Consider the following 14,464-nt stretch of genomic DNA (forward strand, 5'->3'; position numbering starts at 1 on the left):
AATTTCCAAATTAACACAGAAGTTGCAGAAATCAACGAACAATGGTGAGGCCAGAAACTGATAAAATATGTGAATAAATGCCGTCAATGATCGTCTTTAAAGCAATATTTGCATGTTCACACTTTTTTTTTAAAGCAAGTTAAAAACTGCCGTAAATAATAACTATTGTGTGTGTGGGAAAAGGGAGAGAAGGTATTCAGTGGCTGCTAAAAACTTGATCAATCCAAAGTTAATTTTTAAAAAAGGAAAACACAAACGAAATCCAAAATAGGATTATAGAAATAGGCCCAAATATAACAGCATTCTCAATAAAAAAAATGGAAAAGAGAGAATACCAGAACAGACTGAAAAAACAATAGCACCGTATAGCTTATTAGACATATCTAAAACAAAATCAAACAGAATGGTTAAAATAAACTGGAAAATATCAGACAAATATATATTAATACAGAAGAAAGTCATGGGAATTAAGGAAATATGGTGAAACCAGAAATCAAAATAAGCTGGTCTTCTTATACTTATTTTAATCATAAGCGTCTACAACAATGTGTTACTATTTGATCAAGCTGATTTTTTTCCTAATTTCATTGCTCCCTAGAGCTTTCTGTATAGTTGTAATGTTTTCTAATAAAAATATTGTTTAAAAAATTATATTGGATTTAGGGAACCAGGAGTTTTACAATAAATTCTCAGTTATGTCACTAATTTTGGCACCTCTGTAGCCTTGAGGTAATAGACCTAGAAAATGAGGATTTCGAATTTTCAGTGGTTCATGCATCTTCTGTATCAATATCATTGTCACATATTAAAAATTACCTCCTCCATCAGGATGAGGGGCCTGGATCTTCAGATGGGGCCAAAGCAGATACAGGGTAGGCATGTTTATTTTTTAAAAGCCCACTCTGCACCTCCATGAAGGACATCTGGATTTGGAAACTGTTAGTAAACTACCTCTCCTTGCAAAGGAAACTTTGCCTATGATTTGTCATAATCTCAGAAACAAACTATTAACAATCTTTACTCTTCCTTTTATTTGGAAAAGATGCAAAAACTAAAACAAGTTAAAGGCTAAAGATAAGAGATTTACATATATTAGCAAAGAAAAAGCAGAGCAAAATAATTATTTTGTTAAGTAAGTAATACTTTAAAAGCTTTCTATTACCTACCTCAGAGGTTCTTAATCCAGAGCTGATAGGAGTTCAGAGGGTCTACAGAATCCCCTAAAATATGCATGTATGTGTGTGTATGCATGTTCAGGAGAACAAGGTCATCACTTTTCATTTAGTTACAAAGGTTTGTAATGCTAAATAGACTAAAAACAACTTATTTAAGAAAATGACTATAAGAAATTAAAAATACTAGAAAGAAACTTCTCCAAACCTTGTAGCATTTCAGTGTGATGTTAGAAGCTGTGATTAGATGTTACTTTGTGTGTAGGATTGAGGTCAGCACCAATTCATCAGGAAGCAGTGACTAAGGATCCAGAAGAGGTCATTTACAATGACATGCCCTGATACCTTGAAATGCCATCAGTGGAAGAGGGGATCCTTTAAGCTGGCACTGGGTAGAAAAGGATGGTCAAATCGGAGACTGTTGTAGGAGCCTAGAACCTAGGTTCTAGTCCTACCTAGCCCCACAGTGAGGAGTGTACCTGGGCAAGTCTCTCCTCATCAAAATGTGAAGGTAGCGGCAGCAGGTTACTTAAAAATTACTTCTTTTTTGAGATTCCGTAATTCTACCAAAAACAATGTTCTCTCCTCCAAAACAGAAGATAAGCCAACAACACACCCCCAAGTACAGATCGAAACACAGTCCAAAAAATCCAGTGAAGGATCAGAGATAGAAAAATCCAATTTTAGAAACAAATATATTAATTTTATTAATCCAATAACTTGAACATTAATTCCATGAAAAACTAGCACAACACACAGTACCTCTGAGCAAATAATTAAGTTTCAGAAAGTGGACAAAGGCCATTAGGATGACTAAAAGCAAGGGGTGTGCTTTTCCTTTCGAGGTGTTCTCATTTCTCTTGAAAGTTCAAAATTAACAAATCAGATAAGCTTGGGCAAGCTTCGATTCACTGGCAGTCAGCCAAACCACCATTCATCCTGGGAGTCCTATAGTCAAAGCACAATCATAAGAGTTTATGCCCACTACATCACTTGAGTTGTGACTGCATTAGTTAGTCTTTAACTGACCCAAACTACTAGTATTTGTTATTCCTAAAAGTCTATCTAGTTAATCCTCTGGTTTCCAAACTGTGTGCCAAGCCACCAAGGAATAACAGAGCACAGAGATATTTTAAAATTTCAAGGGACACATATCCATATTTCTCAGACCTCCCTTGAACTACTAGCATCATTTCAACTTAAGCCTTGCTACCTTCCTTTCAATGACATAGAATATTTGCAAAGTTGGTTAGGTTTTTGATGATCGCTATGTAAAACATAAGCATAAACTAAGTGACACAAAATTCATGATGGAATAAGAAATGGGGGAGGAGATATCCAACCCGGATCCAGAGTTTAAAAAGTTGTAAGGTATCCACCGGGTACACATATTTCATTAATAAGTAATTGTGGTTATTCAAGAATAAAATAAAAATATGACTCTGGGTTTCAATTTCTGTGCATTACTTTTTTTTCAAGTATTACGTTAGTGTGCTGGTCGCTCACTAACACATATACAACTCTGCAACCCCATGAACCAGGTTCCTCTGTCCATGGAATTCTCCAGGAAAGAATACTGGAGTGGATTGCCATTCCTTTCTCCAAGGGATCTTTTCAGGGATCAAACCCAGGTCTCCTTCATGGCAGGCAGATTCTTTATCATCTAAGCCACCAGGGAAGCTGCAAGTATTATGTTAGGACATAGATACTAAGCTATTTGGACTTAGCTCCTTCATGAACAGAAAAATCACCAAGGTAACAAGAGTTGTGAGAAAGTTTGGGAAGCACCTTGAAGAATGGTCCAAAGATTGGATGAAAAACAAGTTTTACATTTGAAGTTGTAGGACATGTATTTTGTTTGGATTAAGCAATATAATAAGAGAGGAGGAAAAGGATGGCAAGGAGAAGAATAAGGAGGAAGAGGAGCAATAGAAGAACAAGAGGAAATAAGGTGGTAATATTAATAATAATTGGAGAAGGGAGTGGCAATGCACTCCAATATTCTTGCCCGGAAAATCCCATGGACAGAAGAGCCTGGTGGGCTATTGTCCATAGGGTTGCAAAGAGTCAGACATGACTGAGCAAATAACACATTAATATTAATAATAATAGTATTAACTGAGTACTTATTACATGACAGGCATTGTGCTAAGCATTTTATCTAACTTAATTTCTTTCAATCTTATGAATATTTGCCCAGCCTGTGTGCTCTCATAGGTACTAAATTTCCTCTGTTCTGTTTAGTAAACAGGTGTTATTTCAATTCCTCAAGCATTCTCCCCATACTCTGGCAGTCCCAGCCCCCTCCCCAAGTGCATCCCCTAGATCACCCTACAAAACAGAAATTAAAGTAGTCAGCAAGGGAGTCAGGCTTATAACTGGCATTGATCAAGTCCTGGGCCTTGTTATGTGTTAATTAAATATTTAGCATTCACTTCTGTTGACTCTTCATGGCAATACTATGAGGAAGATGCTTCTACTCTCAGATTTAGATGTTAATCTTGATTCAAGTTCTATGTGAATTCCGAGTCTGGGTTCTTCACCAGCGTATGTAGAAGCACTGTCTAATTAGAACTGCCCCACATTTCTGACACATGCTTGGCCCAACAGGCCTAGATTCCAGTGCCCAGCATACCTTGGACCTATAGCCACTTAACATTCCTCTTGACTTGAGGTCTAATATTAAACAGAATGAACTCGTTCCATTGAAGTTCTTCATTAGTTGACATCAACTTTCCAATGTGTACACACACTTTTAATACTCTATAGTAGAATTTTAACAATCAATAAGCATCATATATCCTGTAAGAGGCAAACCACAATGGTTTAAATCCCCCAGTCTCTTGCTTTTCAATAGTGAATGGTAAGAATTATCTTAGGAGCAGGCTTTGCTGGCAGGAGCAGCTTCCAAAGTCAGCTGTGCCTTTCCCGAGTGATGCTGGCAGAATGGCCTTTTCCTTATAGTTTCCTGGGGTACTCACAGTGTTATTAATACTGGAAGGAAACTTAGAGTTTACTTTCTGATTTGACATAGGAGTATAACGGCTCCAAAATTGCCTCCTCTCCTTGTAGAACGAGGTCTGGATTCCCATCCCTTTGAAATTGGTGGGAGAAGTTGTCAAGGGTAATTCCTCTATTTTAAAATCAACTATCCTTCAGTGAAAAAGAGCAATTACTCTATTTTTAAATAAGGAAGGGTGAAATCCCACCCCAACTACATTCTTTTGTCTATCAGCTACAGTACATGGTTTCCTCCCTCCCCAAGTCTATGATTTCTTCAGACTGGCCCCAGAGCCTGCTCCTATTGAATAATATCACAAGACTCTGGCTGGAACAATACAGCCCCCTTTCCAGAGGAAGGACTTCACTCTCCTGTTTCTATCTGTTCCTATCCATCATGAGGCCACCCTTTCATTCTCCTTATATAGATCTGAATTTTCCATTAAAACAAGTGATTATAAAATGATCACAATAAAACAGTATCAGGCCTGATTTTGTGTGAATAAGCAACTTTCTGGAAACAACATGCCCTTCACTTTTCCATTATTAAGTAAATTTCCTTTTTCATGGCTCTAATCAGCATCCTAAAACGGCAAATTCATCTCCCATGGGTAATGATTTGCTCCTACCAAATAGTTTAACTATTTCAGCTCACCAAAGGTTCAGGTCCAGTGTAATTAGAATACTATAAACTTCAACTGGATATAGCAAGGACAGTCATTTGTATCTTTACTCTGCTCTAATTTTACAAGTTCTCAAAGTAAGTTTTCAAAACTCCAGATATTCAGAGTGGATCTGTTTGATGCAGTTAGAGAAGATCTCCCTGGGCTGAGAAAGTTGGAGGGTGGGCTAGCTGCTTGATAGAAAATTTAGTAGACTTTATAGAATTTATGAATTTAGTAGAATTAATTTCCAAATGTAGCAATGAATTGATACCTTTATTTTGGTAACCAACACGGGTAAGAATTAGACCTCAGTTCAGTTCAGTTCAGTCGCTCAGTTATGTCCGACTCTTTGCGACCCCATGAATCGCAGCACGCCAGGCCTCCCTGTCCATCACCAACTCCCGGAGTTCACCCAGACTCACGTGCGTTGAGTCAGTGATGCCATCCAGCCATCTCACCCTCTGTCATCCCCTTCTCCTCCTGCCCCCAATCCCTCCCACTTAGATAACAGCAAAATAAGTACCCAAATGATCATATTTTAGGCATTTGGCTTCCATGGTCTGAGTTTGAAGTTAAGGCAAGTGGAAGTTTGGTGGAGGTGATCAACCAAAGACACACAGCTGGTAAATGGCAGGGCCAAGTTTGTCTCTTGCGTCTCAGGTTTCCAATATTTCCCATATACAATATGGCCCCTCAGTGGCTCAGTTGGTTAAAAATCCACCTGCAATGCAGAAGACCATGGTTTGATTCCTGGGTCGGGAAGATCTGCTAGAGAAGGAATAGGCTACTCACTCCGGTATTCTTGGGCTTCCCTTGTGGCTCAGCTGGTAAAGAACCCGCCTGCAATGTGGGAGACCTGGATTCAGTCTCTGGGTTGGGAAGATTCCCTGGAAAAGGGAAAGGCTACCCACTCCAGTATTCTGGCCTGGACAATTCCATGGACTACAGTAGATGGGCTCGGCAAAGAGCGGGACACCACTGAGTGACTTTCACTTTCATATGACCCGCAAATGGTCTAGAAAGGAAAGCTACACTTTTTGTTTGTAACTTACTCATTGTATATTCTCTGAAATAAAATACAAAGAACCAAGTCCAAACATCCAGTTTCACTAGAAACCAACTTACTAAATATTTCTCATGTGCCAGATTATATAAGGTACTTAAAAGTGGCTGGAAAGTTGACCAAGATGTATCTTCTGCCCTCAAGAGACATATACTCTTAGCAGTAACAGTAGTATCCTTTTTTCCTTGAACAAAATTTAGTTATCCAGGCTTATTCTAGTTAGTCTCTAAATTTTTTATTAAGATTTTCAAACAGAAATTGATTTTTTTTGAGATTTGACAGCTTTTAGTAGACTATAATCTTTCTTAATAGGTAACATTATTTTTAAATAGGTCTTGTCCTAAAACTAAGCATTCCCCTTTTCCCTTGCAAATTTGGAAGTCAATTTATAGGAGCCACACCAGAATGAATTCCTAATGACCTATTTTAACTATTGTGAATTTGCCTTAAGTAGTTTGATTAACCTCTCCTGCAAAAGATCTGTTTCTAAATATAGAGCTGGGTTACTGTAACGGGAGAAGCCGGTTGGATACTGAAGTTCTTCCTCAGTTAGGGAGGAATGGGGTGGTTGGGGTGGGCGATGCACAGACGTTACCTAGAGAAACTGCCAAAATTGACTCCACTATTTTAACAAGCTCTGAAATAACCCCATACACTCCCTGCCAAAGAATAAATGGGTTTCTTAGTGGAAATGGGAAATAATGAGCTTTCACCGTAATAAAGTTCCATTTTTTGCTTATTTATAAATTTTATAGATAGAAAATTGTATTAGAAAGAAGACAGGCAGAAATCAAAGAAGGAATATGTGTATTTTGAATTCCATCACTGACTTATTGCAATTGAGCAGGAGCAGACCAATGTCCCACATGATCTATAACACATATGCATCCTATGCCTACTGAGAGTCAAAGACTAACAGAAGTAATTAAGGACAGTGACTTTTATGCTGGAGCCTTCACAAGAGAGTATTTGGATTGTGAAGCTTCAGAAGGCAAAAATCAAGAGGATACAATGCCAGCAGAGCTATAAAAATCAAACAGGCTAAGAGTATAAGCAAGTTCAGGACAGAGCTGACCCTTCTTACTCACAAACTTCAAATGATGTGTCGAGACCTATTTGTGCCATTGGGGACTTGGAATCTAACAACTCTCAGACTCCATGTGTGGCCTAAAAACATCTGGCATGAAATTGCAACTGCTCTGGATTAGATTGTCTAATGCTGAATTGCACAGTCGGTGTCTCAAATTAGTCCAGGACCAATGTCACAATGGTGCTTTATCTTCTGTGCAGCCAACTCAGCGCAGCTGTTTTCCCTTCCACTGCCATGAGATTTCTCATGTCAGGACTGCCTCGGAAGTGCCAGTCCTATCTTGCTCATACAAAGTAGAAAGATTGGGAGTCAGATGTTCAATCATGTAGTGCATATTTATTGAGCACCTGTAACCGGCATATGTAATGCAGGGCACTGAGAAAGCAGGATAAATGACAGTCATCCAACTCCTCTGCCATTCACAGTAGTAATGATCCCACATACAAGATTCCATGACATATCTTTTCCCAAGTATCCTGTTCCAATGTCAGACATGTCCTGCCTCTTAATTAATTAAATAGAGTCACTGTGCATGTTTGCCCAGTCACTCAGTTTTGTCTGACTCTTTGTGACTCTATGGACTGTAGCCCATACGGCTCTTCTGTCCACAGGACTTCCTAGGCAAGAATATTATAGTGGACTACAATTTCCTCCTCCAAGGAATCTTCCCAACTCAGGGATCAAGCGGGTGTCTTCTGCATTTCTTGCTTTGGCAGGTGGATTTTTTACCACTGAGTCACCTGGGAACTAGAGTCCCTGCATAGCTCCTGAAGAACAGAGCCATTGAGATTTCATTGTATGGCGTTTAGTATGTAGGATTCCCTGGTGGCTCAGATGGTAAAGAGTCTGCCTGCAATGCGGGAGACCAGGGTTCAATCCCTGGGTTGGGAAGATCCTCTGGAAAAGGAAATGTCAACCCACTCCCAGTACTCATACCTGGAAAATTCCAGGATGGAGAAGTATGGTGGGCTACAGACCACGGGGTCCCAAAGAGTTGGACAAGACTGAATGACTTCACTTTCACTTTCACTTTAGTATGTAGAAATTTGAAGTGGGACAAGAATTCTTGTATTTTTAAAGGTAAGATGGCATGGAATTGAAAAAACCTTGGTGATAAAAGACAACCAAGAATCATGAAATTTCAGATCATGTTAAATAAACTTTTTTGCACCCTGTTGGACCAAATAAATTAGAAACATGTAATAAGGCCAATTCATTGCACTACATGGGGATGCCCTTTATATCACAGTGTAAATCAATTGCATTCTTGAACTTGCACACTGCACAGCATGCATGGACTATACGCAGAAGGTCTGTATGGATGAAAACAATACTTGATGAACTATCGGTCACTTTTGGACCTGCACCCTTTCCCAGTTACATTCAATGTTCTCCAAGAATCCCAGGGATGGGGGAGCCTGGTGGGCTGCCGTCTATGGGGTCGCACAGAGTCGGACAAGACTGAAGTGACTTAGCTGCAGTAGCAGTAGCAAGCTTCTTTATCATTGCTTGTCACAGGGCTAGACCCAATAGGATTTGAGATATGAAGATTTTTCTTTCCATTACTCATACCATAGGAACAAGGTGCCTTTCATAGGAAAGTCCAGCACTGCAGGAGCCTTCCTATATGTCAGATACTTTACTAAGTACTTCATCTTTAATGTTTAATCCTCAAAACCATAAGGCAATTATTATTAATATTCCCATTTTATAAAGAGAAAATTTGTGCATCCTTCAGTTCAGTTCAGTTGCTCAGTCGTGTCTGTCTCTTTGCAACCCCATGAAACGCAGTATGCCAGGCCTCCCTGTCCAGCACCAACTCCCGGAGTTCACTCAGACTCATGGCCATTGAGTCAGTGATGCCATCCAGCCATCTCATCCTCTGTCGTCCCCCTTTCCTCCTGCCCCCAATCCCTCCAAGCATCAGAGTCTTTTCCAATGAGTCAACTCTTCGCATGAGGTGGCCAAAGTGCTGGAGTTTCAGCTTTAACATCATTCCTTCCAAAGAAATCCCAGGGCTGATCTCCTTCAGAATGGACTGGTTGGATCTCTTTGCAGTCCAAGGGACTCTCAAGAGTCTTCTCCAACACCACAGCTCAAAAGCATCAATTTTTCAGCACTCAGCCTTCTTCACAATCCAACTCTCACATCCATACATGACCACTGGAAAAACCTTAGCCTTGACTAGATGGACCTTTGTTGGCAAAGTAATATCTCTGCTTTTGAATATGCTATCTAGGTTGGTCATAACTTTCCTTCCAAGGAGTAAGCGTCTTTTAATTTCATGGCTGCAGTCACCATCTGCAGTGATTTTGGAGCCCCCCAAAATAAAGTCTGACGCTGTTTCCACTGTTTCCTCATCTATTTCCCAAGAAGTGATGGGACCAGATGCCATGATCTTTGTTTTCTGAACGTTGAGCTTTAAGCCAACATTTTCACTCTCCTCTTTCACTTTCATCAAGAGGCTATTTAGTTCCTCTTCACTTTCTGTCCATCCTTACTTCTTCCCTTTTCTTCATTTTCCACGTGCAAGCCATCCTCAACTTTCCATAGCTGTACCATTGTACAATAGCTGTACTTTATGCTTGGTCAAATTCTCATTCTCTTACTGTGGGACTACTCAGGGCAATTAGATAGAGGTGGTGCCTTTTGCTGATCCAGGGAAGAGTGTGGAAGTCTTGGTTTGGACAGATATTTGGAAAAATAATAATTTGTTCTTGCTCTTGTTAAGCTTGAAATCCCTTAAAGGCATTCAAGTGGAGGTGCTGAGTGGATGACCCAAACTTAGAAGTAGTTATCCACGTAGAGATCTGAAGGTGATCAGTTTAAGAGTCATAAAAGTATAGGTTTAATAAGTCATCAATATGGAGTCATCCATGCATGCAGTAAAATAGGACTAGAAGATTCCCTTGGGAGATATAGTGGGCAAAGTTAAAATAGAGAAGAGGGTTGGAGACATGCTTTCAACCTCAAGAGGAGCACCCAGGGGATATGGAAGAGAAACTAGCAGGCAGGGAAACCCAGAGCAATACCCTCAAGAGTCTCTTTGCTTATCTTTAAAATGGAAGATAAAATACCAGCCTTCATTACCACCCCCAGGAGACTTATAATATGTCAAGTGTGACACTACAGGTTAAAGAAAGGAACAGTAGTTTACAAAAGCAACATAGCTGGAGATTTTTTTAATAGGCTCATCTCTGCCATGTACTAAATTTATAAATTTGAGCAAGTAGTTTTCCTCTCATTTTCAGTTTACAAATCTGTAAAATGATACCAGCCTTAGAGCATTTTTGTATTTTTCTATAGATTAAATGAATACATGCTAAGCACGGATTATAGTAAAAGCTTAAAACATGGTGACTTGGAGATGCTTTATTGGCATCATAGTCTAATAGAAAAAGCCTGAACTTTGGCCTTAAATAGACCTTATTTTTAAATCCCAGCTCTGCCCATTGACCTTTAGAAAGTTATTGAACTTCTTAGAGTCTACTTCACCATCTGTAATACAGAAAAAATAATTCCTACCAGTTGGTGGCATAGTGAGGATTAGAATGACAGATACAAAGTACCTGGTGAATAAAAACCACTTCATAATGTGTAGCTTTTATTACTTTATTATTTATTTATTACTTATTGTTATTTATTTATTTATTAATGTTATGTTTATTTTTATAATCCTTACCATTGCCTAAGTCACGTGGCTAGATTATAGCACAACTCAGTGCAAAAGTTCCAAATTCCAGTCCTTGGACTCTAAGTTCAGGGCTCTTCCTAAAAGACTGTCATTCAATAAGCACTCTCCAAGCAATCTGTCATCTTCAATGAGATGAACAGCACCTCCCTTAGAATTCAGAACACTCCACTACACCCAGATCATAAGTCCACAATCCTTAACATCAATGATCTAATAGTTACACAATGCTTTGGCACTCAAGACAGCTTTCCTGGAAGGAAGAAACATCCTCTTGGCTTCTCCACTGGGGCTGTAAAGGTGAATAACAAAACTCTAACTGCACTGAGTAACTAGCTAGCAGGAATGGAGAGAGAGTTGAATTTCCATATTGACCCATGAAGAGCGTGTGCCTTCCCTTGTACCCTACCTGTACTTCAAAATTTAAAAAAATAATGTGGAGTCTTTAAACAAAAACTTAACTGCATGTCTGACCCATCTCTGTCTTGACATTAAAAGTTGATGAGAAAAGAATAGTTATTATGAATATATACTCATAATTATCTTCAGTGAAAATTCTTCAAGTTCCTCAGATAAAAGATGTTTATATGGAGTATAGATGATGATTCTTCTATAATTAGCTATATTCTATCCCCAAAGCACTCAGTAAAGTGTGTGAATACATTACTAACCCTGGATATTGTATTTCATATTTACATTTTCAAGGTTTTATTGTGATATGAATATTATTCAAACAGTTTTCTCTAGCCAAGTTCTGTGCATCTACTTTGAATAACAGACCTTCACTTGAAACAAATCCTATTAAAATGGCTCCAACACAAGGAAATGAAAAGAAGTGCAATGAAGTTGACTGGTGTTACACACATATATTGAGCATGAAACGAAAAATGAGAAAGAAATAGAAAGCTTTTGAGGGAAATGTTTTGAATGGTAGATGTAGTAAACTGGGGACTCAGAAACAAATTCTCTATGAATGAAGCTAGGCTACATTTATGCCCTTACTAGAACCTAAATCCATCTGATAGGTTCTACGAGTGATTTCAAAAGATGTAAGTTTTACCCTCAAGGAGTTTATAGGCTAGTCAAGAAAGCAGTGCACACAAACCCAGACCCAAAGGAACACAAGCACACACATGCAGACACTTAAAATACTTACAAAGAAATGTAGGGAAAATGTGTGAATCATAAAGGGAATAAAAAACAGAGTTGTTGTTGTTGTTTAGTGACTAAGTTGTGTATGACTCTTTTGTGACCCGATGGACCGTAAACTGCCAGGTTCCTCTGTCCATGGGATTTTCCAGGCAGGAATACTGGAGTGGGTTGCTATTTCCTCCTCCAAGGGATCATCCTAACCCTGTTTAGGGAAAGCTTTGTAGTAAATAGGGAAGCCCAGGTTAGGGATAGCTTTGTAATAAAACCTGAAAAGTAATTTACGTATATAACTGGCGCAAATACTTGATTTAAGTGTGTGTCTTCACATTTGTGGCTTCCCTTGGGGCTCAGTGGTAAAGAATCTACCTGCTAATCCAGGAGACATGGGGATGAGTCCTGGGTTGGGAAGATCCCCTAGAGAAGGCAATGGCAACCCACTCAAATTCTTGCCTCGGAAATCCATGGACAGAGGAGCCTGGTGGGCTACAGTCTATGGAACTGCAAAAGAACTGGACACAACTTAGGGACTAAACAACAACAATAACACATTTGACTTATTTATTCTTACGAACTTATAGTTCTTTGGGGCAATCAAAACTATGTTGTTTTGGAGTCCTCAAACTAACGTAATATTATTCTACCTTCTAGATGCTCTGTCCTGTTGTCCTGATGCCCTGTTGTGATGCATTAAGTAGTGGACAAGCTGTTAAGAATTCCTGCTGCTCAGTCAAACTAACTGAAGAGGCCACAATTGATAGACAGTGAGAAATATTTGAGGCTCTTTCAGTTCAGTTCAGTTCAGTCACTCAGTCGTGTCTAACTCTTTGAGACCCCATGAATTGCAGCGCCCCAGGCCTCCCTGTCCATCACCATCTCCCAGAGTTCACTTAGACTCACGTCCATCGAGTCTGTGATGCCATCCAGCCATCTCATCCTCTGTTGTCCCCTTCTCCTCCTACCCCCAATCCCTCCCAACATCAGAGTCTTTTCCAATGAGTCAACTCTTCGCATGAGGTGGCCAAAGTACTGGAGTTTCAGCTTTAGCATCATTCCTTCCAAAGAACACCCAGGGCTGATCTCCTTTAGGTTAATGTATATATCACTAAGGGCTTCCCAGGTGGTACTCATGGTAAAGAACCCACCTGCGGATGCAGGAGATGTAAGTGATGCTGGTTTGATCTCTGGATCAGGAAGATCCCCCGGAGGAGGTCATAGCAACCTATGCCAGTACTCTTACCTGGAGAATCCCATGGACAGAGGAGCCTGGTGGGCGACAGTCAATAGCTTCACAAAGAGTCAGACGTGACTGAAGCAACTTAGCATGCATGCATGCACATATATCACTAAATAACCTAAGACAAAGATTTTCTTTGGAAATCCCAGAGAAAAATCATAATTTTAGGATCAACAGTATAACAGTCAATTAATATGTCTACCTAGTCCTCCTAGGAGAAGGCAATGGCATCCCACTCCAGTACTCTTGCCTGGAAAATCCCATGGACAGAGGAGCCTGGAAGGCTGCAGTCCATGGGGTCGCTACGAGTCGGACACGACTGAGCGAATTCACTTTCACTTTTCCCTTTCATGCACTGGAGAAGGAAATGGCAACCCACTCCAGTGTTCTTGCCTGGAGAATCCCAGGGACGGGGGAGCCTGGTGGGCTGCTGTCTATGGGGTCATAGAGAGTCAGACACGACTGAAGCGACTTAGCAGCAGCAGCAGCAGTCCTCCTAAAGGGGAGTGATGGGGCAATGGACCACACTGTTGAGAAGGCTGGACAACCTGACAATGCAGCTAAGGCATGGAATGAAGGACTCTGTTCATGAAAAGCCGAGTGACTTTATAACGGCTGCTTCTCTTTAGATTCTCTGTGCCACACAGACTGCAAATGGCTAATCTCTTTCTCGTCTGCAAAGGAAAGTCTCATACAAGTGATTCCATCAAGTTTGGGATGTTTGTAGGGTACTAGAGTTCTTCCAAGGGCTTCCCTGATAGTTCAGCTGGTAAAGAATCCACCTGTAATGCAGGTGGATCCCTGGGTCGGGAAGATCCCCTGGAGAAGGGAATGGCTACCCACTCCAGTATTCTAGCCTGGAGCATTTCATGGACTGCATAGTCCATGGGGTCACAAAGAGTCAGGCACAACTGAGCCACTTTCACTTTCAGAGTTCTTCCACAGGAAAAAAAGGCCAGTTTCCCACATTAAGGCCTGTGGAGGCCAGCACTGCAACTCTATGCATTACCCTTTTCATTCTCTCCAAGTTCTGTGCCCTCATTAATGCCCAGACCAAGATCCAGTTTCTCCAGGTCACACTCTCATCCTCCCACTTCCTGGTTTCCAATAACACTTCCCATGTCACATGATCTGTTCTTTTTATTTAATATTAAGCATTGCGATTTAAATGCTTTCTCAAATTTTCCTTATTCCTTTCCCTAGAATGGTAGCCTTTTCTAAAATGTGGACTATATTTCATATTGCTCTTTATTTCCTGGGGACCTTAAGATGGTCCTTTGCATTGCCTCTTTGAGATTTCTATGGTACCTATTAAGTGAATCATGAATGATTTTTGAATTGAGGTTGTTACACCTTGTGTCTTTGGTAGATAACAAAGGATAGCATCAGACCCAGGA

Source organism: Ovis canadensis, chromosome 1 (assembly GCF_042477335.2).
Source record: "Ovis canadensis isolate MfBH-ARS-UI-01 breed Bighorn chromosome 1, ARS-UI_OviCan_v2, whole genome shotgun sequence".
NCBI classification, from domain to species: Eukaryota; Metazoa; Chordata; class Mammalia; order Artiodactyla; family Bovidae; genus Ovis; species Ovis canadensis.